Genomic DNA, 24337 nt, shown 5'->3' on the forward strand with positions numbered 1-24337 from the left:
CAATTAATGTGACTGTCATTGACAGTTTTGACAGTGCTGTGCTCTGTTATTCATATCTTATGAACCATACATACTTTTGGAAATCGCTTCGGTGAGGATTTAGAAAATTAGGTTTTTTAAAACATATCAAATATTCTTCGAGATCCAATGGTTGAATTGAGAGTTATGCCCCCCACACAGAGACTGATTTTTCTGTCTAAAAACAAAAAAACTCAGAAAATCCGTGGTTACAGGTTGCATTGAAGCTTGACATTGAGCCTTAGACAAATCATCATTATCAGCTTGTTTGGTAAACCAACATGCTATACTATTTCTTTAAAACATTGAACAACTCATGCCAACGTTATTGGATTATTAAACTCACTAAATTTTTAACTCACACACTCTGAACCTGCATCTGTTTAATCTAATGAATCTCTGAACTCTAAATTTGAAACTCTGAAATTGAACCTGCGAACTCATTGAACTTTGAACCCGAACATGAACTTGAACTTGAACTTTGAGCCCGAACTTTGAACTTGAACCCAAACATGAACTTGAACCTGAACTTTGAGCTCGAACTTGAACCTTGAACCTTGAACCCGCGGGGTTCAATCAGAAGGTTCAAAATTACAAACTTTGCCCACAATATGCTTCATTAATCACTTTTTCTTCACATTTAGTTGCGCGTTGAACCTTGAACCTTGAACCAAAAAAGGTTCAAAGTTCAAGTTTAATGACCAAAAATTACAAAGATCTTACACTCATAAAACTAAAGCTGCGATACATCCCCGTCCAGTTGAACTCGAACTTTGAACTTTGCAGAGGTTCAACCGACAGGTTCAAGTTCAAGAAAAACTTCAACAAGACAAAAACCAAGAATTATACGAGGTAAGACTGTTGTCGGGTAATTAAGCATTAAGGTAAATTGTGTTAGCATTGGCAGTTAACCCGTCGGTTGTCGGAAGTTGGCACCGGGCAACTGACCAGACTCCTTTATATTGTATTTGTTTCCAGTCTTTGGACATGCTATTGTAGTCAAACATATTGCTATCATTGTATGTACTGGCTTTCCATTTTACCCAGCAATTCTTTCAGCCTCCGACTGTATGCCCGTACTGTCTCCTTGGTACCTTGTTTGGTATTGTATATCTCGGCTACGATTTCATTGTCATCACGGAGCAACCGAAACTCCTCGAATTCCTTCTGTAGATTGGTCCATGTGGCCACTTTTTGCTTGTCAACATCAGAGTACCAATCTATGGCAACTCCGCGTGACGTGGCTGAGAATTGCTGTACCCAGTTATTGTGGTCCGTCACTCCGTTGGCGGACCAAATAGTTTCACATGTACAACAGTGCCATATGGGGTCTTCTTTGCCGTCCCCTGTGAACTTTGGCAATTTCTATTTACTTGCCATCCCATCGTTGGGTCTCGCTCCTCCGATGCCTTGTGTGCTTGTACTTGGTGCCTCCGCCTCCGCCTCCAACACCTGATCCTCCACTCGTGGGTCCTCCAGAGAAGGTTGCTGACCCCGAACCAAACAAATTGCCTCCCGTACAATACCCTTGTGCTCCCCCGGCACCTTCAGCCGTACCGTTACCTTCGGTCGTCTCCCTCCGGTTGTCCTCCGAAATGGACAAGTTCTTTAGTAGGTCTTTGGTAGCGTGGATCAGGTTTAGACTTTGCCTTGTTTGTTCCACCAACTCTTCATGACTTTTTACCCTACGGTGGTATTCTGGCGAATTGTAGAGTTCTCCTTCGGCACCCTCCGTGACTCCTAGGTTCCCTTCGGGCAACCCTACGACAGTGTAGAGAGTATAATTCTCTCTGTCTATCTCTGCCTCCGCAACTTCCGTGACACCTTTTGGGTTCTCTGCGAGCAACCCTCAGCCAGTCGTCCCTTGGCAAGCTGCCTTAGCCTACGCCTTCGTTCTATCTGCTGTCTGATATTCAACGCCCTTTGTGCCACTTCCCATTCGTCACTTTGTATCTTTTTATTTTTGTCCTTATTTAGTATATTGGGCATAAATCATTTCCGTACATAGCAAGCACACACCATGTACAAAAAAAACTTATTATTTTCCCTCGTACATAATGTATGTCACTAACATACTCATTACAATGGGGGTGTTCTTATTTATTCTCTCTGACCGTCAGAGTTCATGTATTGCGCTCATCTTCTTGGCGCTCCTTGAATTCTCGTAGAATTTGCTGCCGCCGGTTCTCTCGGTAGATGTCTTCCCTTCGGTTCCAGAGAGCCAAAAATCCTTGTGCCAAAAGGTTAGGCAGTTCGCTCATCAACCAATTCACAATGAGGCTTACTCTGAGCGAACTCCAGACAACATCTTTTGAGACATCTTCGGCGGTGGCTTCCCTCCGTACGTGTGTTTCAATTGCCCCCTGTAGGATGCAGGAGAAATCCTTCGTGAGTGTCTTTTCCCCCTTGAACAATTCTTCGGGTTCTCTGTCAGGGTCACTCGTTCCTTCTGGTAATGGTTGTCCCATTATCTGTGTGCCATGTAGTACGTCCTTTTCCCCGTTGCTCCCAGGTTTTTACTTAGGCAATGACGCCAAATGTTTTCCCCGTAGGGTGTCAGGTTAAGACATTGCATAAATGACAGAAGTACACAGAATATATGGAACTCACAAGTGTTCTATTGATTCATAATAAGCCAGTACATACAATGATAGCAATATGTTTTTGACTACAATAGCACGTCCAAAGACTGGAAACAGAAACAATATAAAGGAGTCTGGTCAGTTACTCGGTGCCAACTACTGACAACCAACGGGTTAAATGCCGATGCTAACACAATTTACCTTAATGCTTAATTACCCGACAACATCATGTAATTACCCGATATCATAGTACGTGAGCATAATTAGGGAAAGAAGTCGAAACATCCTGCAACCGTACAAGAGCAAAATTTGCCACGCTGTACACACTAAGGCAGCCATACAACCATACCTGATTTGGCGAAAAAGACAGTTAGGACACTGGGAACGGCTAGCATTTGAACCTCAGGAAACAAAATTCAGTCGATGGAGCAGGCAACTAGAAGGTTGAAGAAATTAGATTGGCAAAGGAGGCTACAGGAATCCCAGAGAGGACAACACGGAAAGGATTCAATGGGTGACCAGCAGGATGCGAGCCGGGGGAGGGCTGTGGTGCAGGATGCACGCACGCACAAAGTCACACCAGCCATTGTGACGTTTGAGGGACTAACTGCAGTACGTGCAGACAATGGTGGGAAACGACCCTAACCCTAGCCGATATTGAGGTCAAAGTAGCCCTTGCCAAAGCACGCGTCCATGACACAGTACAAATGCCCATCTTTTCTATTAAGGAATTTGAACCATGCTTGCGCACTCTAATCAAAACCTATGATCCAGAGTTGCGTACGTCGTCATTTAAGTTTCAACATACAGATATCATAGTCTCTTTCAATCTGGATGATTTCTAGAGGGTTTTTGGCATCCCGAATAAAGGGAGAAAGATTGACAAAAATGCAACGACGATGTCCCAAGAATGGAAAACGCAACTGTTAAAATAAATGTGCTAGGATGATTTGACGACAGTCGGCTGGGCAAGGATTCTAGCACGGCAGGGTAGAGGGTTAAAGAAAACATTGCTGAAACCTGGCATCTGGCAGTGCTTGCTCGATTTGATGCAGAGTCGATTAACTGGCGCAAGTAGGGCGTCGGATGCAGCGGTACCTATGATTGCACTGATGCAGGGCCTGAAGAAAGGTACGGTATTGTTGTGACGTTTTCATTCATTGCCCCATTGCAAATGGGGACCCATGTTTTTTGCTTTTTAGGGTTTGTTTTCTAGGTCTTTTAGGGTTTTGTCCGTTGGCCTTTGCATTTTGAGTGTCACCAAGGGGATCACATGGATAGCAAGTCCGGCTTGAGTGATGTCCTGATCCTGAAATTTGGCTAAGTCTAGAAAGTCCTGATCTTGAAATTTGGCTAAGTCTGAAAGTCTTGATCCTGAAATTTGGCTAAGTCTGGAAAGTCCTGATCCTGAAATTTGGCTAAGTCTGAAAGTCCTGATCCTAAAATTTGACTAAGTCTGGAAACTGAAAAACCTCAAAAAAATAGATTTTGCAATATAACTCCTGGAGGTCTGAAACCACTCTCAAACATCCTGAAAGTATATATCACTTATACTTAAATGTTATATTCCATAAAAATTATCTTGTCGGAGAGTTCAAAAAGTCAAAAAGCGCTCCTGTCCTTCACTGAGGATCCAGAGCGCATTTTGCTCCTGTCCCTCTCCAAGGGACCAAGGCGAAGCGCTCCTGTCCCTCACCAAGGGTCCAGGGCGAAAAAGCTTATTTGAGCCATTCCTGGCCTTGTTTGGTCAAATTGAAACATCAAAGGCATAGTGAAGGACGAAATGAACATGATAAAGCATCCAGACTTGATTGAAAACAATGAAATGATGAAGTTTTTGCCTAGAAGGTAAAAAGTGCTCTCGTCCCTCACTGAAGGACCCGAGCACTTTTCTTTATATGCACAATTTTAGACCTTTTTTGGACATTAACTTCTATTCATAGCATGAAGTAAGATGAAATCTTCCCTAGCAAAGGAATTTCGAGGTGAAAAGTGAGACAATTTGGCTTAGAGGGCAAAAAGTGCTCCCGTCCCTCACTGAAGGACCGAAGCTTGAATTTCAAATTTGCACTGCCTTTGCAAGATTAAAGTGATTTTATGATTTGAAGAGGTTAAGGGAAGCATGTTTTGTCCATTGAATATAATTTAAGCGGATCACAAAGGAGTAAATCAACCCAAACGACAAAAAGTGCTCCCGTCCCTCACCAAGGGACCAAGGCGAAGTGCTCCCGTCCCTCACTGAAGGACCAGAGCACTTAACATGTTATCTAGCCTTTCTCACCAATTTTGGACAAATTGAGACCAAGGCGCAAGTTTGACAAAGTGTTTAAAATGCCTTGAAATGGAATTGAGATGCGAGAGTTGCAAATTTTGACGACAAATTGCAAAAGTGCTCCCGTCCCTTACCAAGGGACCAGAGCGCTTTTTCCAAATATGACCATTTACCTTGCATTTTGAAAGGATATTTTTATTACCAAGGCTCAAGATGGAGTGAAATGTGATATTCTACGCCTTGAGGGTAAATTGAAGATTAATGTGATCAAGAATTTGCATGAGGACTCAAAAGTGCTCCCTTCCCTCACTGAAGGACCAGAGCACTTTTTTTGAAAACAACAAATTCCCTCCGAGATTATGCCAAGGCAAAGTTGTGTGAGATGGTAAGGATCCTCTAAAGCATGGTGAACAAAGGTTTGACTTCAAAAAATTGAGAATCCTAGCCTAAAAATGAAAAAGTGCTCCCGTCCCTTGGAAAGGGACCAAAGCGAAGTCATTAGCATTCTTTATTTTTTACCATATTTGGGCGTTAATATCCTCCAAATCGCATTAGATGCCAAATTGCTAACTTTGGAATATTTGAAAAAATTAATTAAATTGGCATTTAATAAATTAATTTTGGGCCTCAAAAAATCGAATTTCTATTATAAAGGCATTTAAAATTAATTTTTGTGAAATTAAAATTAAAAGTTGAGCGCACAAGGCATTATTTTGCCTTTATTTGACAAGTCGGCCTACTCCTTTTGAGGTTTTATTTATTATTTCACCTTTTATTTGCAAGGTCGGCCTCATGGGTAAGTGGAAGGTGAGCGCTCTATATATTGGAGGTGTTGTTTCACAATTCAAATCATTCAATCATCCTTTCAAGTGCGAAATTGGAGAGCAATTTGAGGAGCGAAATCCAGAGGAGTGGAGCGAATTTCTACTAAGTGTGGAGAAGCTAGTGGAGGGCGAAATTCATCTTGAAAGCTATTGGAGGAGAATTTCTTGCTAGATTGGAGGATAAATTCCAGATGTTTTGAAGGTATTTGAAGGCGAATTTCCAGATTTTTGAAGAGGAAGGTGGAGTTCTTTTCCAAGCTAAAGGAGGTGCATTTTATCCAAAGGAGAGCTTTGATCTACACTTTGCCTAGCAAAATTCATCTATTTTTACATCATTTCTTAGAGTTAATTCTCAAGAGGAGGTATGGCAAAATCATCTTGACACCCTTATTCAAGGTTTGATTTTTTTAGACGTTTTTTAGAAAAGTCTAAGTATTGCATGGTTAATTAGGAAATGATAACTCAAGATTTATCATGAAGTTTCCTAATTAAAATCTTGAATCTTCCTTTTAAAGTTTAATTTTTAGATTTCAAGATATATTACTAATTTTGAAATGTTGTGTAGGTATCAAGATGGCGACTCCAAAGCTCGGAGGATCTACAAGTCGGCAGGTTCTCATCAAGGACGATCAAGCAAGGACAAGGGCGACCTCCTTCAGTCTAGCATTGACAAGGACGACCTTCTTCAGTCAAGCATCATCAGGATAAGGGCGACCTCTTCCAATCTAGCGTTCCAAGGCGAGGTACATCATCATCAGAGACAAAAGAAGTCAGAGCAAAGGGTTCGTTGAAGAAGCAGATAGTTCCAGAAGAGTTAATTAAAGCTAGCTTCTCAACAACATCAAGTTGAATATCTACCAAGATACAAGTGTCAGACGAGGTGGCATCCTAGTCATCGCTCCTCCAGTCAGTGTGGTCCACCTCAGCATGTCCAGATTCAATGTACCTAACTCATGGAAGGTGGCACAAACTCCGATGTACCTACCTCGGCTATCTATTGGTTGAATTTTCCAGAGAGGACATGTGTCCAAGCAATACAATTTTATCATTGGTCAAGCATTAAATGTTATGTAATGGTTGTAACAAACCCTAATTAGGGTTTTCATTATTGAATCTTGGCCATTGATCTCGAATTGATCTAAACCATCAAATTGTATTGAGGGCACTATATAAGCCCCGACTCTTCATTTGTAAAGGCAGTAAGTTAGAGAGTTAGAATAGAAGAGAGAAGTTAGTGAATAGAGAATAGTTAGAAGGTGATTAGAATAGCAATTAGAGTAGAGTAGAGAGAGAAGGCAAAGATTGTTGCCAAGATGTTGTTGTAAAAGACTTGTAACTTCATTGAAGAAATGGTGAAATTTATGGGTCGATTCGACAATTTGCATGGTCTTTATACTTCTCATATTTGATTTCGTGTTATTAGATGAGTGGAAGAAATGTGCTTGATTGATGGTGGAATTCGTATATCCATACTACTAGCAGTTTGTTGATTGCAGACTTGCCTTGTGTAGTCAACTGGAATCATTCAGCTTAAGCTTAACTTCAATTGTCGCTTCTTCATTGATATGCATCAACCTGATGGTGTCTATGCCTGCAGTGATGATTTGAACATCATAAAGCTTTCCTTCGAAGATCGCACTAACCTTGTGGAGATGTTCCTGTGATGTCAAAACAAGACTTAGTTAGAATTCCATCAAAGATCATTCATTGCTCTTACATTCTTAGTGTTAGGATTAGATCCTTTCCTCGCCCTCATCTTTTTTCCTTTTTTTTTTTCCAAATCAAAGCTAGTAAAATCCTGTGTTCCAGCAATATTCAAAGCAAATCAGAAGTTCGGTCATTGAGTGTAAGTCCCCTTGTGATTCCAGCAAATCACATCATACCACAGAGAGCTTATCCACACGTAGAGATCCTACAACGAAGAACCTTGGAGTCATCCTGATTGATCCTTTTCCGCGATATCTGCAGCAATCAGAGGCTTTACTCAAGAGAGGATAAGGTACCCTTGGGTATTTTATTCTGTGTTTGATATTGTACAAAATACACGTCAACAGGTATATGATTGGGCGAGTTTGTTATTAGATAGAGCCCACTATTTCCTGATGCTGAAGCACAAAGTTTTTTACATGCCATACCATGCCATCGGGTTGTTTTTGGACTTTGTACGAGTACAAGTACCAGCCAAACTGAGAGGGTGGCGACCACGAGATTGCAGTGATTCCTTACAACCAGCTATTTTCTATTGGATAGAGTTGGACGCACTCACGGTTGGTGGAGAGGGTCAGACCAACAGGAAGAGAAGAAGGCAGGTCCCGGTGCTGGTGTTGACCAGTGACATTGATTCAGGATAGGCAAAGAGTAGTGCAGACGAGAGTGTGGAGTCTGAGGAGACATCGAGGTGTTTTGGAGGGGACACTACTTTCCTACTCTCGGAGATGGCCGAAGTAGATGTGGAGACAGGGACCCTTGGTACGGAAGAGGGCGGCTGTGCAGTGTCTTTTGGCGAGGTACCAGGTGGAACCTGTGGGCTACCAACAGGGGGTGTGGCACGACCTCCAAGAGAGGGGGTTTGGGCAGGGCAGTTGTTATTCACACCAGCATTCTTGCACGTGGACGGGGAATTGACACCACTTTCCTCGTCTGGGGTGGCCATTCCAGCATTCGGGCAGATGCATCCTTGTCCTATAATGCAGACACTTGCAATGACCACCACTCCTTGTATTCCAGTGCGCTCACCTGTCACGGAACAGGAAATAGAGATGAAAGGCATGGGGCAGGCAAAGGATAGTGGGGAAGCAGTGGAGGACACAGACACATGGTTGGACCGGTATGCTGCCCCACCCATAGTTCCGGTAGGGCCACCACCTGCTACACCTCGCCATCCTACACAGGCTAAGGTAGTTGATTTGGGGGAGCATCCTACACAGGTAGAGGTAGTCGAGTTGGTGGAGCATCCTGCAGAGTTGGTTTTGCCTACTAGTGGCAAGGAGGAGATACCTTCACAGATGGGCCTTTAGGACGGAGGTGTAGGGAGGACCTAGCCTACTGTCGTAGCACAATTTTTTGCTGAGATGGAGGGGGCAGTTCAACGGTTGGTAGCCTCCACAGTTTAGGAATCCATTGTTCAGCCAGCCTCGGAGAGCCTATGTAAGTTTGCTACTACGGGGGTAGGAGAGGCATTCCAAAGGTGCTTTGAGGCACGGGGATGGCCGACCATAGACCTACCTGAGATGAGAGCAGAGTAGCAGTGTTAGGAGGTGGCCAGAGAGAGTCGAGTGCAGACTTTGGTGAGACAAATTGAGCAGGCTGTGCGGGATGGCTATTACCGACTCCGGGAGGCTCAGATCCAGGTAGATAGAGCTGCGAAGCTGGTCGCTCGCATCCCGTCGTTGGAGACGGAGTTGGCCTAGCAGCAGGCCTGAGCCGGCCGTGCGGAGGAGTAACTGGACACGGTGAAGAGAGAATTGAGCTCTGTGAGAGTAGCACTGGCGGCTGAGTCAGAGATGAGGACCACAACAGAGACCCGCGTTACCAGCCTTGCGCCAGAGTTGGAGGCGAAGCAAAAGGAGCTCATGGAGGCTGTATTCAGGGTGAAGCGGTCATGGGAGCACCAATTGGTGGCCGAGCGGGACCTTGCTTATTGAATTGATCAGGTGATGCGGTTGCAGGCGCAGTTGGCTTCGACATCAGCGGCCCCTTCTTGTTTTGGGTTTCAGTTTTGCTTGTACATCATTTCCATTTTGGTTGTCTGTCGTCTGGAGACGACATTTCTTTTTGGGGGGGATAATGTTGTCGGGTAATTAAGCATTAAGGTAAATTGTGTTAGCATCGGTAGTTAACCTGTCAGTTGTCGGCAGTTGGCACCGGGTAACTGAACAGACTCCTTTATATTGTATCTGTTTCCAGTCTTTGGACATGCTATTGTAGTCAAACATATTGCTATCATTGTATGTACTGGCTTATTATGAATCAATAGAACACTTGTGAGTTCCTTATATTTTGTGTACTTCTGTCATTTATGCAATGTCTTAACCTGACACCCTATGGGGAAAACAAAGACTGAATAAACACTCCTTATTTGAGGACGCGAGAGACATAGTGCAAGCGAAAATATGGAGGGTAACAATAGGTTTAGTGAATGATGAACAAATCTCAAGCAAATGGAAGCGCTTCAAGGATTGGATGAGGATGAGAGGAATTGATCAAGACTTGGATGGAAAATGGATATCAAAAAATTTACAAGTGTAGATGAAAGTTAAATTCCTTGAGTGCTCAAATTCCTTGACCTCAAGGAATCCTTGATTTGACTTCTCAAATTCCTTGACCTCAAGGAATCCCTGACTTGACTTCTCAAATTCTTTGACCTCAAGGAATCCACGACTTAGAAATCTTGAAGAGCTACGCCAAGTAGAAGTTGCACTATCAAGATAGATGAGAGTTGATGAATGAATTTATCCATGATTTCATGATCAAATGCAAGGATCTACCTATCATTCCTCAAAATCCAAGACTTGAAGAGTAGAGTGTGGTATCTCCTTGAGTGCTCAAACTCCTTGACCCCAAGGAATCCACGACTTGAGGCTTGAATGTGAAGTTAGGCAAAAGTTGCATTATCCAAATTCTTCTTAAGGATTTTCAAAATCGCTAACAAAATATCTTTGATGGAAATAAGAGAAAGCTGGAATGATCAACGAAGGCGAGGGAGGAAGTTAAGTGTTATGCTCAAATTCCTTGATCTCAAGGAATCCATGACAAGTAGAGATAGGGAGTTGAAGTGTGAACCTCATCAAGGAAGAAGTAGATTTTCTAGTGGATCAAGAGATCTATACCCTGATTCGGGGGGATTTTTATCAGCAAATTCCATCATTTAAGGCAATTTCAAGAATTTCCATGTGCATTTCCAGATTTGGGGAAGGTTTTAGTAAGTGTGATTCTTGTGGAATATTGCTCATTTTGATGTTTTAATTCAAATTATTTTCTTTTTCAGGTCTAATGTAAGGAGCGAGTGCAAGGAATGATGAGAAAGAAGACATTGAGGAAGCAAATCAAAGATGAAAGACTTCAGCCCCAACGATGCAAGATCAAGCTATCCAAGGAATTAAATGGAGGAACTCAACATCAGCATGCTCAAAGCAAAGAGAAGGAACACTTCAAGAAGGCAAGGAAGATCAATCATGAATGTAAGGAGAGATTAATGTGGATTGCTTCACAAGGAGAGACTCTACATGCAAATACACCACAAACATATGGAGATACTTCCTTGTTGACGTGGCTAAAGTCGGATTTCAACTCCTTCCGGTCAACACATAATAGAATCTATTAGCAATCCCATTCTCTCTTGCATAAGGTAGTTCTAGTGCTATTGACACGATCACTGTAAAACAACCTCAAGGTTCATTTTGTCAAGTCTTGACTGTGGGATGACTCAGAGGTTCATGTGTCTTGCTAGTAGACACAAAAGGGACTTACGTTAATGGATAGAATAAGTATCAAGGTTTACATGATATCCCTAAGACTCGACAAGTCTTACTTTCATCAGATTATCGATGTTCATGATGCTGTTTTACGGATTGTAGTTTCAGATTTAAAAAAAAAAATGAAAAAGAGAAAGAGAGTAAGAGAGAGATACTAACTAATTTATCTAAAATAGCACATTTGGGTAAATAGACGGAGATCTTATAACAACCAGGTTTCACTTCGCTAGCCTTTGTAAACACAACTAAATGAAACTTGATGCAATCTTCAGAGGGAGAATTAGATTTTCAAACTTAAAAACACAAATGCTGAATTTAAACATTCACCCATTTAGCATTTAATAGCCAAACTAAATATACGAACATGTTTAGACTAACCATATAGAGGGATTGACAATCAGTCAATCTTTAATGGTATGAACTTAAGACCTCTATCAAATACAAACCCAAATAGACTAGTTGAAAGCAAAAATACATAGCATGAATTAAATGGTGAAGAAGAGAACCATGCACTCACAGGAAATATGAACAACTTTTGACTCCATTAAATCTGTATGTATTTCGGCAGAGTTTTTGCAACAATTCTGGAATTCTTACCAAAATAAGGGAACTCAGTCCCTTTAAATAGATTTTCAAAATTGGATGAATGGCCCAGATTAAACAATACAAGTGGCCCAGATTCATCCTAAAAAGCATGACTGCCCATACCTAGTTAATAAGGGAGATACTTTCCAACTAACTAACCAACTACCAACCATAAAGTTGTCCCCCAAAAAGTGCATTGCACGGACCTCAAAAACTGAAAAGAGTACCTTGGTAGTTGGGGAGAAATAACTAACCTTGGGAATGCACTTTTTACCATCCCAATGTAGATATTTTCCCTTTTTACAACAAAAAGTCCTTTTCCTCCTCCAACTACCCTTCCCAAATATCCTAGTCTGCAGCCTGCTTTGCCCAAATATATTCTTGCAACCTCAAACAAATGGAGTGTATCTCATCAAAAGGAGGAAGAGGGGGATTATTAATTTGGAATTCAATGTCCACACAGTGACTCTCTATCCTCCCAATCTGCTCAATCCGGTCTAATTTTTTGGCCTCAAAATCCCTTCTAGCTACGCGCAGCTTGCTGGCGAACTCTATATCTTCCTTGGAATATGGAGTTCCATCATTCTTCAATCGGTCCTTGGAATATGGAGTTCCATCATTCTTCAACCGGTCCCCCCAGCATATCTTCATCTCGCTGCACTCCATATCAGCTTTCCAATCATTAATCAAAACCTTTAGAGCATCCCTACAAAAGGTTGTATTGTTGGGGTATTCTAGGATTGTTGCTCTTCATATCTTAAATTTGACACCAATTTCCAAAGGTGTCGATATCATGAGGTTTGAGAATCTGTTGTAGTGTGGAAATTCGGTGTCGGGTCCAAAATAATGCCCTGACGATGATGAGAGGGGTATCAACTACCTTCTTAAGTTCCCTAACCCTGTCTATGATGGTATGCAATCTTTGGTAGGTGCGCTTTGCGTTTGATCTCATGCTAGTCGCCTCTTCTAGTACTAGATATCCCATCCGCACTATATCCTCAATCCATTCACTGGTTGCCTTGGCAGTGTCTCAGACACTCAAATTCAGCAGTGGTTTTTTGTGCTAATGCCAAGGGGGGAACATAGGTCTCGGTAGCATGCTGCAGTGGCTTGAGCAAATGATCTATATAGCCTTTGGCTTGCTTAGCACGAGCTTTATACATTTCTCGTTCAATAGTCATTCTTTCCAGTTGGCCCAATATGTTCTGCATGGAGTCCTTGAACTCTTCTACTTCTTGTCCTTTTGTTGCCTTTCCCAATGGGATCAACGTAACACTATACTTGGCCAGTGTAACCTCCTCGGCTGGTTTGCCTTCAGGTGGAGCAGCAATATGTATTGTCCCGTTTTTCTGAGCATCCTTGGTAATCTTGGAATACGTTCTTGGTTTCTTTTTTCCTTTAGCTTGAGACTGTCCTATTCGAGAGAATAGGTCTTCCAAGTTTATTGGTGGCTTCACAATAGCTTTCCTTTGGGCTCGGGCTTGTAACCACTCATGAGGGATAGTCTGCCCTAAAGTGATTGGTAATTCCCTACTTTGCTCTCTTGACGCCTCAACAGATTCACTATATACTCGTGGTTGGTCATGTTGGTGCCCAAAACCACAGATTAGAAAACCAAAAGACTTGCCAAATCCTCAAGTAATCCAATCAGCCTTGGCCAACGAACAGGGATGGTCAAAGACCAAATCCCTCTGCACTTTAGGCTCCACTGAACCTAGGTGGGTGTGCCTCTTCCTCTCAAGCACAAAAAGAGGTTATTTATAGTGGATTTAAACCTTTTAACAAGTTTACACAACTGGCAAATTATTGTTTTGCAACTATGCTTTATTATGTGCTTTAACTGAATGCTTTGAAAAAAAATAATTGTGAATGTATATTGAAAATGAGATTGCTTTTAGGATTTAAATAAAATCTGCATAGATCAGTTCATATAGGATTTGGGAAGAATGTTTCTTTATCAAGGACCTTGAATGCATGCAAATCAAAAACCTTAAAAGATCAATAACAGACCAGTGCCTCTATCCAGGGATATATATGACACTTTGTGGACAAAATATCTTATCTACTCGAGAGACAATTTATCATCAACTATGAAGGTTCAGTATGCGTTACACAAACAATAAGAACTCAATCTTTCATTTAATGCAACGGCATGTGATTCACATTATAGCAAGTCTATTAACAGATTTATCAAGAGGACAAAGATAACTCATCAACACAAAAGTGTACACAATATTTGGAAAAAGAAACAGTGAACCTTGTATATTAATCTTCAAGAAATGATTGCATACATAAGCTGCACTTGTAAATACTTCATTACAGATTGCTTGCACAAAATGATACTTCTTCCTATAGACTTCTCTGATACAAAATGATATTCAATCCCTACCAGCAGTACCTTGTTCCTGTGACTCCCCCCCCCCTTTTACATAAAAAATGTCTCCCTATAAGTATCTGAATCAAAAGGCATATATGAAAGGACACACCCTTTCCCTTCAAAGGACACACCCTTTGGTTTAATAAAAAACTACAAATGGGAACCTTTAAAAATACTAAATGATGCTTTAATAACGTGTCTTCTATTCTCCGTCTCGATAAAAATCTTCAGTAAATATTCATCATCCTCTCATTTCCTGCACACAAGATAAGCCAATCAAATTCCTTAATTTTGAAAATTAAATATACTCCACCTTAGATTTTGAAAAGTCAATTATCTTTGTATAAATACTTGTTTAAAATAGTCCAATAAAACCAAAGTATTTATATTTTAAGAAAATAATTCTGCTAATATAACACCCATTTATTAAAAATAATACTTTACCCTAAGATGTATATTCAAAGCATTCATTCAAATATAAATAAATTCTATCTTTAATGCGTATTCAATTAATAACGTAAAGCAGGTAATATACTTCTCTTTTATTATTTTCAGGAATCGGTATTTCGGCCTTATTTCCCCCTTTAGTCCAAGTTATACATTTAACTTTAATCTTTCCCTTTGCTGTGCATCTATTCGTGCCACGTATCTTCTTCTGGTTCGCTGACAGATCACCCTTTATCTTTCGGCCAAACTTCCTCATTGGCGATCTGTTCACAGGTCTTATCGATTCCATAGTTTCATCGATACCTTTTGTTTTCAATGGGACCGCTGCTGATTTCTTCGATGAACCTCGTGTCGATGAAACTGCCGCTTTCGGTGAGTCCGTTTTGAAATCCACCGCAACCTAAGTTTGTTCGATAAGCTCTGCACCGCCGGACTGTTTCACTTCAATTGTTTGCCTTAACCGCCTTAGTCTAATGCCCGCTGCTAGTGGTTAGTCGCCAAGTCGCGACGAATACACATTGAGCACATTTTGATCGCGATATAGCAACCACCATTGGATCGATTCATCCGGCCGTCTGATCGTCCTTATCTGCTTGGCCTTTAACCCTGCCCGAGCGACTGTCTCTTTTCATTGTTAGTCCGTGCCGCTTGTCACTTTTTGGTTCGCCTGCGAATCCACCTTGACTGCCATTGGACCCGATCTGTCTTACCATTTCATCCGCCACTGGACCTGGGTTCCTCTTCTGCACTCCGCCACATGGCACATCGTGATTCGCTTGCAGATCCACCGGGACGACACTTCATCTGCCACTGTGGCAGTCGCTATGTCGCAAGGGATAGACGTCGTGCAACTTCATCTTGCGGTATAGCGACAGCCGTTGATCCATCCCGAACTTGCGCGCTCGTTAATCTCCCCTTTTTCGCACATGCTTAGTCGCCAAGTCGCGGGTTTAAACCAACGTGCATCTCTATCTTGTGACATAGCGACGACCGTCAAATCCTCTGCGATCATTGTCCGATCAGTCAAACTTGCTCGATCTTTAACCTCCATCTGTTGTAAAATTTGGGCACTTTGAGATGCGCGCGCACGCCGGGGGGCCCACCAGCATTGAGCTAGCACCTGCCAAAAGTCTTCCAACTCTTGACACTAAGTATACATGCAGCCTTATATTTAAGTAAATAAAACTCCCTTTGCACAGCCAATGTGGGATAAATGGTTTTATGCCTCACCTGCTATTGCATGTGTTCTATGCCTGAGCCTTTGCTTGAAAATTTCTGAGCCTAGTCTGCAGCCACGCGACCCCTGGCAACTGCGTTTGCTTGGAAGTTTCTAATGTCTGGTCTACTGCTCCATCTGCGTAGGCTCGGAGGACTGGCAATGCCATTCATGAGGCATTTGATCTTTTGGACAGCTCCATTTTCTTTAGTTATGCTCCTACATATAAGACACCAGTAGTAAATGCTCATATGATAGGAAAAAAGGTATCCATATATAGCACAAAATATTTTGTAAAAATATGTGCTAATAGGTCAGTCATGGAGAAAGGCTGATTTGGCGCTGTATCTGATCTTTACTCACAACTAAGTTTTCACCAACTTCACTGAGCAACTGTTGAGTGACTTTCAGTACCTGCTGCTCTCCTGTTTCACAGTGCTCCTCATTTTTGTTTTCTTCCTTATCCCTTTCAGTTGCGTCATCATTTATTGCATCACCTTCTTCCTCCTCATGTGCGTCCTCTTGTTTGCTTACTTCTTCATTTGGCACAATCTCCCCTTCCTCAATTTGATTCTGGTCAGTAGTCTGTATCTCTGCCTCTTGCACATTAGGCTCCCGCGAACCAATTGCCTCAGTTACAACCAAATCAATCTATGAGGGTGGAGTAGGTAGGCGCTCAATTTCAACTACATCCTTAGTTGAGTCAAGATCTTTTGATGATGTGGTAGCAGCTGGCCTTCTTACTAGTATGTTTTCCTGCACAAGGGCCTACGTGACTGGCTTCGATCTTTCCTAGACCTTTTTGATGTTCACATTCCCTTGCTGGCCTTCGTCTTCTTTTTCTTCTTTTTGGGCCTCCTCTCAACTTCTTCCATTGCAGCACTTGATGCCTCTTCATCCTTTGACGAGTGAGATTCAAAGCCTCCCATTAGGTTGTAGGTGAATTGAATCCCATCATGAGTTAACTTCCGAATCTGCTGATATAACCGGGTGTCTGTGTATCTCCTCGGGCCTTCCATTATAGCCTCCAAATCAGTGATTGGATCTTGGGACCAGTTGATTGATGGGGGGAGTTCTTTTACTGCTTCATAGTATGGGTATTGCAGGCAATCCCCATAGCCAACTAGCTGATTTGGGACTTGGGCATGCTCGAAACTCCTGATTTGATGCACATTAAGCCTTGAGTATTCCTGCGGGCGGACTTCAAAGTCATCTTTGCAGCTGGCCCAATAATCTTCTATAGTCATTTTATATCTATAATGCCCGCCAGAAGCTTTCTTCCCTAATCCTGTGGGGTCGAAGCTCCTCTTGAAGGGGTGCTCTTGTGGGCAATAGGATGCCAATTCCTCGTAAGATTGCTCAGCATGTGCAGAATTCGTAAAATACACATCATTGTCCCCTATGGTCATTGGGAACGTGACTCCTGATATCTTCTTGTCCCTGAGGATTTGCCCGACTGACTGTCCTTGTTTGACAACTTCCAAGAGAATCATCTTGTCTGTAGGGCAGCTTGGGAGTCTGAAGGGAGAACCTTCAAAATCTAAGATCCTTAGGTAGGAGAAACGGGGGAATTGGACATACCATGCCCCATATTACCATATTAGTGTGGTGGCCTATTTAGATAGCCGTTGATGCAATCCTTCCTGCATCATCTTGACCATGCGCATGGTCAATGCATCATTCACGTGCTCGTATTGGCCTACTATGTAGGCGATGTTTTTCTCTCTTTGTTTAATGTTAGCATCAAAATTATTGGGATAACAACATTATAATTGTAAAACAACACGGTAACCAAAATTTGTAAGTATTGCTACAGTTTGCTGTTTGAATGATTTGAATTCCGAGGTGCGGCTGGGGATGGGGATGGGGATTGGGTGTGTTTTGGTTTAAAATTCTATTGGTTATTGATTTGGATGCGTTTTTAAACAATGTTTTTGGAACTGCTGGTTTGCTTACAACTAAGTTCTAGTTTCGGCTTAATGCATTTCAATCGTGAACTTGTTTTACCAACCAATAAAGGAATTTTAGGCATTTTTGAAGGGCATTTGGGAAGATGTTTTGATGTTTGCCATTTTATTTAACATTCCCGAAATTTCCCTTAGTTTAAAACTTTCAGATTGTGGGCCGAATTTTGATAGCAAATGATGGATTACAAAGTTAGATTTTGAAGCTTCCATCATTTATACTGCCTACATACCCTAGATATGGTTTATAAATGACAAATTTAAAACTTTTGGAGTGATTGGGCATACCTAGAAACAGTTAAATTGGTAACTTGATTGCTGCAAAGGTTTGGTGAATGGGAGGCTTTGTTGCTTTTGATCTTGAATCACCGATCCTTGCCAGAATAGATGACTTCCACTCCGTTTTCTCTTGCTGAAGTGGAATGATGGGGAATGTGAAACAGATCGCTGTTTGCTTTGTTGTTTGGTGCCCTTTTACTATCCAATTTTACCGACTGGAGGAGGAAGTTCGGCCTCTTGGGAGAAAATGGGAGGATATTGCTAGGCTCGCGTTTTCATTCCTCCTTACTACCGTGCGTGACCTTGGGGAAACTCCGGACTTTGCAAAAAATTGTGAAATAACCTATCTTCAAACCTTTCCTCCCTTACCCTGGCTCGATTCTAGGAGAAGACTCGACGTTTAGAGAAAAAACGCGAAAATATTTATATCACGCCACTTACCAATTTGCTAAAAAAAAATGCTAAACTTTGCTTTCGTTTCACCTTCCTCTTAACTCATTGTTGACGCTGGAGGGGAGAAATTCGGTCTTTTTAAGAGAAATGCGCGATTTTTGGCCTAAAATGCCTTTGCAATCTCTTCTTATTATCTTCGCCTTTTTCCAGGGACCGAGCTTGGACCTTTTAGGGGAATTGCAAGAATACTCTCATTGCTTTGAAACTCACAAAATTTCTAAAAACACTGAACTTTCCTTTTTGCCCCTCTTTTTATCTCATCTTTTCATTTAATTCAGAAAATGAGGGAGAAATTTGGGTTTTAAAGGAGAAATGCGTGATTTCTCTTAAAATGCCCTTTTACTTTACCCATCACTTCGTTATTTGGCAGTTTAAGGGCAAAATTCAGCCTTATAAGGTGAAAGGCGAACTCTTGCTCTCTTAAAAAAAGCCTTTTTTTTTTATTATGCCGATGCAAGGAGGATTTCGGCCTTTAGAAGGGAAATGTGCGATTTTGAGAAAAAAAAAAAAAACGTCTTTTATCTGCCTTTTAAAACACTCCTTTGAAATTTGAAACTTACGCCCCTTTGAAATTTGAGACTTCAAGCTTTAAGAAGTAAAATGCAAAAGGTCAGCAATTTTTTCTCATTTGCCATTTACCCCCTGATATTTTAACACAATTCCCTTTTATTTCACTTTGCCACTTTATCTTTCAAGGGGAAGTTTTTCTTTTGAGAGGCAAGAATGCAATTTCCATTTTAAAATCGCCATCACCTTTAGGATCAAGCTTGACATTGTGAGACCAAATGCATGAGCTTCTCACCAAATCCCATGGCATACTCTGACCAGATCGATCTATACGATATCTAACTTTGCACACTTAACCAAAACTCACGTGGAACCTCGAAGAGGCCAAAAAAAAAGAGGGGGGGGGGGGGGGACCCTGTTGACGACGGGGAGTGTGTGCAAGGCACAACATTCCCCACATCAAGGCGAGCTATCCAAGCACATCATAAACAAAGGGAGGATTCATCATAGGTATCGTGAAGTCTACATCGACATCATGAAGGAGAGAGGAGAAGAATTCCCGAGTATGGCGAAGGATAAGTGAAAGTGATCAAATTAGATAAGATGATGCAATTTGGGGATATCTCTCACCATCATCACATTCATCAAGGAGCAATTTGAAGTGTTGAGTATCAAGAGATGTTGCTCAAACACAAACACTTGTGATGAGTTACAAGGAGTAAGCTGAGGTGGTGCCTAGTCATTATCAACCCAATCACATCACTCCAAGTTAAAGCGTACAAATTCAATGTACTTGACTCATCCAACAACAAGGATAACTACCACATGTGGAGTTACAAAGTTCAATGTACCTAACCTCATCACTCGTTGGTCGACATTCAAAGGATATGTATCCATTATAATGTAATTATTTCATTGGCTAGAAGGAAGTTTGTTGTAACAAACCCTAATTAGGGTTTCATTTTGTATTCTTGGCCATTGGTTTGAGTGTCAATCTGAGCCATTGAATTGTAAAGAGAGTTCTATATAAGGCTCAACTCTCACATTGTAAAAGGGAATAGTTGATCAATAGACAATAGTTGCTGTTCAATAGTTAGATAGCAGTCCGATAGCAAGTAGAGTAGAGTAGGAGGAGGAAAGAAGAAATTGTTGCCAAGACTTGTAGAAATAAATAATTGACTTCATTGAAGTTATGGTCAATGTATGTGTTGTGTTTCTTCATTTGTATGGTTTCTTGTTACTTCTCAAAGTTAATTAAAGTTCATTGATCATCGTGGATGCTTGTGAAGATATTGTGATGAACTCCTCAGTTCATACTTTTTGTGGTTTGCTGATTGTAAATCGCCGTGCAAAGTTAGCCTAAACCTCATTATTATGCTAAGTTTGATTGTGGATACTTGTTCAAGTTGTGCTAGCATTGGGTATTTGGGTGATATATTCGTAGTATGAAAATCTTCCATTTCCTTAGAAAATTGCATCAAGTTTGCGTAGTTGTTGTCATCACGGCAAAGCAAACTTTGGTTTGAGGGAGTTTGTCTATCTAAATAACATTCATCGTCATCATTGATCTTAGGAGTAGCGTAGTCTTTCTCAACCCTTTATCCTTTTATCTTTTTTTCAAGTCAATTAGATCTCAAGTTCCAGTTGAGTCTATCCACATCATATATCACCGAGTCTATCCACAATATAAAGTCAAGACCTGACTATAGGAACCTTGGAGTCACCTCATTTGATCTTGAAGTTTAGCATTCAAGAGGTCTTTGATCAAGAGAGGATAGAATACCTAGTATTTTATTTTGTGTTGCATGAGGTCATAAAAAACACATCAACCGTGACCCTTTCGACTTTTGATGGTTTGTGGAAGGTCACTGTAAAAGCATGGGTCCAAAAATTAGATACCTATCATTCTCTTAGCCCCATGACAAAAGCTGAAGCCATTAAGATTGCCTCCCTTCACTTGGAGGGAACAACATATGAATGGTGGCATCATGGTTTAATAAAAAATGGCATTATCAAATCATGACATATGCTGACTTCACGCAAAGGCTTATAGACATATTTGATAGAATATACCTGGAGATAAATTTTGAGGAGTTGCAATGACTAAGGCGGCAGGGTACAGTAGAAGATTATGTAGCAAAATTTTGAAGGACTTAAGTCATGTTGTCAGATATTATAGAGTAGAGACTTAAGTTTATCTTTTCTTACCCTAGTCGGCCCTTGTTTTGAATGGCTAGGGTATTCTCTTGACTTGATCAGCTCTAGCTATTTTCCAAGTTTACAGTCCACAATCTGTATTTATTAAGGCAGCTATAATTTATAAGGCTGCAATTTCAGTTAGATTGGTGGAGGCATGACAGCTTCTCAAGTGTGAGACACCCTCATCCCCTTTAGCATTTGTGTGAACTCCCGAGCAATAAATTTCACTTAAGGAGGGTGTTTCATTTTGAGCTGGCTTGATTTTTGGATTTTTTGGCATTCCAATTAGAAGGGAAAAGAAAAGAATGAATCCCATTTGGAGTCAAATTATGATGCTTCATTTGAGGAGGAATTGATCTTGAAACATACAAGAGAGATGCAGAGAGAGATATTCTAGTATGGAGATTGGCAATTGACGAGGAGAGTGGTGTTCTTTGGTTGTAAGTTGATGGGAAGCTCAAGCATGGAGATTGAGCCCTTAGTGTGTAGGTGTTGGATTTGAGGAGTTGTTCTTATGCATGACATTTTTGTAGGTTGGGATTAGGGAATTTGCAAGGGGAAAATTTTCCCATAATTGGATAAAGGGTTTGGATGTCATTATATAGGCCATGTAAGGAAATATGAGATTCATGTGTAGAGAGGGTGCTTGTGAGTCTCATGTTGCAAATTATTGATCTCAAGTCGGAGAGATTATCAAATTGTTACTAGAATCAAAGGCATGTATATCTATCTTATGCAATAAATCAAATCTGATTTTTTTGTTGAGTTGATCCTTTGGGAAGATTGAATCTAGGAAGTTGCATGTGTCAATTTGACAATCTCTAAATTGAGTTGTGTTTATAATAGATATTTAAGTTTGTACTTTCATATACCCGTGTGCTTGTAAGTCTCGTTTTGCAAATTATTGATCTGTAGTTGGTGAGATTGTCAAATTATTACTAGAATCAAAATGTATATCTATCTTATGCGATAAATCAAATCTGATTTGTTGTTGAGTTGATCCTTGTGGGAATATTGAATTTGGGAAGGTTCCATGTGCCTATTTGAAAACCTCTAATTTGAGTTGTGTTGATCTTCAAGTCTGATCAACATAAATCTTTCAAATGTGGGACGGACTTGCAAGATAATTTCTAGGATTTTAGAACCCAATTCTTTGTATGACTTGCTATATAGTTATTTACTGCATCATCGACGATAGTTTGCACTACATTGTTCCAACCTGCTCAATGGCTTGTCTAAGGAGACTTGTCATGTATGCAAGATCTTTCACATGGCCTGAAGAGTTCCACCATTAACAGAAACCATCTGTTGGAGTAGTTCTGATTCTCCAATTTCTTATAGCTCTGCTTTTTATTAAATTTTTTCGAAAGGGTAAGCTAGCAATGTTGAAAAGCTTCCTGCAACTGACAAAAAAAATCTATATTGCAGAATTTGCTTCCTATCTCCCTAAATCATATAATTTTGCAATGTGTGTGAATCAGGAGTTGCAAAATTACATGCACCCATCTTCTTTGTGAAGAAATTACTATTTTTTATTTGGTTTAAAGAATTACTCTGTCAAGTTATGCATTCCTCAAATGCACAGACGCACAAGCAAATATGCCAAAATTATAGCTACTCTTCTTGGAGAGGCCTTGAGTATGGTTTTTTTTGTTGCAATCTTTCTTTGTCTCTCTATCTTTATCTTTGTAATTTCTCTTTATTCCAAAATAAATGCCATCTGTATTCCATAGGGATGGTTATGGTTTTTCAATATGTTCTGTGGGGCAGTCAAGAACTTGTCATTTTAGGCTTGTAAAGAGCTCTTCTTCTCTTTTTATTAATGTATTGAAAGTAGGTTCTTCTTTGAGACTAATTAGGCTCTTTTTTTGATAGCAACCTTTCATTCATGAGATTCAGCACAATGGCATTCCGTTGTGGTCCAAGGAAGACTTTGTCTTCATGTGGAGGTTGTATGGTAAATTCACATTGATCAATCATTTTCTTTAGTGATAGCCACTTAGACATTAAAATGTTTTATCAATGAAGAAAATTTAGTAAATAACCTTACAATTTGGCTCCTTTAAAATCCCATTCACTTTCTATAGCAGATTCTCTTAAGCATTTCATTCAGCATAATCTAGATTTGTACTTGAAATTTTCAAAATCCATGAGCTTTCAAAGCAACGCCTTCATTTACATTAAATTATTTTTGTTTAGTAGGGATTTCTCTTTTTGAGATATAACCAATGTAACTAATTCGACTCTTTTGTCTGTAGGTGAGTACAGTCAAGTTCCCCAGCAGACATAAAATATCTTTACAAACATGTAAGAAACCTATTTCAAGGGCCTATACCAAGGGCTTGAGCTAATGTTTTAGGTTTCATATGATTGGTGGATGATATTTTGATCACATATTGTCTGAATTTATGCATAGATGGTGATATGATTCTTTTGTAGGGTGTATGATTGAACTGTCCCTATTCCCAAATTTCCCTGCAAGATAACAAATTGGTATCATCCCCATTATTTGTATATCATCTTTTCAAATGTATAAATTTCTTTCTTCAGAGTGATCTTAGATTCTTAATTATGTTATACGTGAACTTCAGTATGTAGCTTATTCACGGACATTGAATAATGTTGGAATCTATCAAAACCAAAGCTCCTAGGCAGCAGACTTGGTTCATTTAAATTTAGCAGACTTGGTTCATTTAAATTTCAACCGAGTAAATTTTTTAAGATGTTGGTTGTGTTGATGGAGTACGTATGACATTAAGATTTCAACTAAATAAAATTTACCAATTGCATAAAATATGAGAAACTCATTGTCTACAAACTTAAACTGAACATCACATTTTGCTACTCTGATGGTAGTACAATAATGAAATTATATCTATAACTTGCAGCCTCCTTGCACATTATTTTTGTATTACTTCAGTTTCCCTTTTGATAGAAATTAACCTCTTCGTAATTAGTTCCTTTATTTGTGCATGGTGTCAATTGAAAGTCACATAAAAATATTTGACCATCATCAAAATGTCAGACAGATCTCAATCCTGCAAGGGCAGAGCCGTTAAAGAACCGTTCATCTTGTTTTTGACTTTATCTTTGCACTCTATTTGTTCATCTCAATTATTGCCGTTAATATCTAATGGGGT

At 40.4% G+C, this 24337-nt stretch overlaps 1 protein-coding gene across 3 annotated transcripts in view; it reads left to right on the plus strand.

Moving 5' to 3' along the window:
- LOC131069423 (histone-lysine N-methyltransferase, H3 lysine-9 specific SUVH6) overlaps positions 1 to 23766 on the plus strand; it is a 72647-nt gene extending 48881 nt beyond the window's left edge. For 2 of the 3 annotated variants that reach the window (XM_058004840.2, XM_058004841.2), the window contains one exon: positions 23456 to 23766. The gene's annotated coding sequence lies outside the window, so the exon portion shown is untranslated. Of the gene's footprint in view, positions 1 to 23072; positions 23155 to 23455 lie in introns of all 3 variants that reach the window. The other variant, XR_009112129.2, reaches the window with a different exon arrangement.
- Positions 23767 to 24337: the final 571 nt, after the last annotated feature.

The sequence above is a fragment of the Cryptomeria japonica genome, chromosome 10 (assembly GCF_030272615.1).
Source record: "Cryptomeria japonica chromosome 10, Sugi_1.0, whole genome shotgun sequence".
In the NCBI taxonomy this organism is placed as follows: domain Eukaryota; kingdom Viridiplantae; phylum Streptophyta; class Pinopsida; order Cupressales; family Cupressaceae; genus Cryptomeria; species Cryptomeria japonica.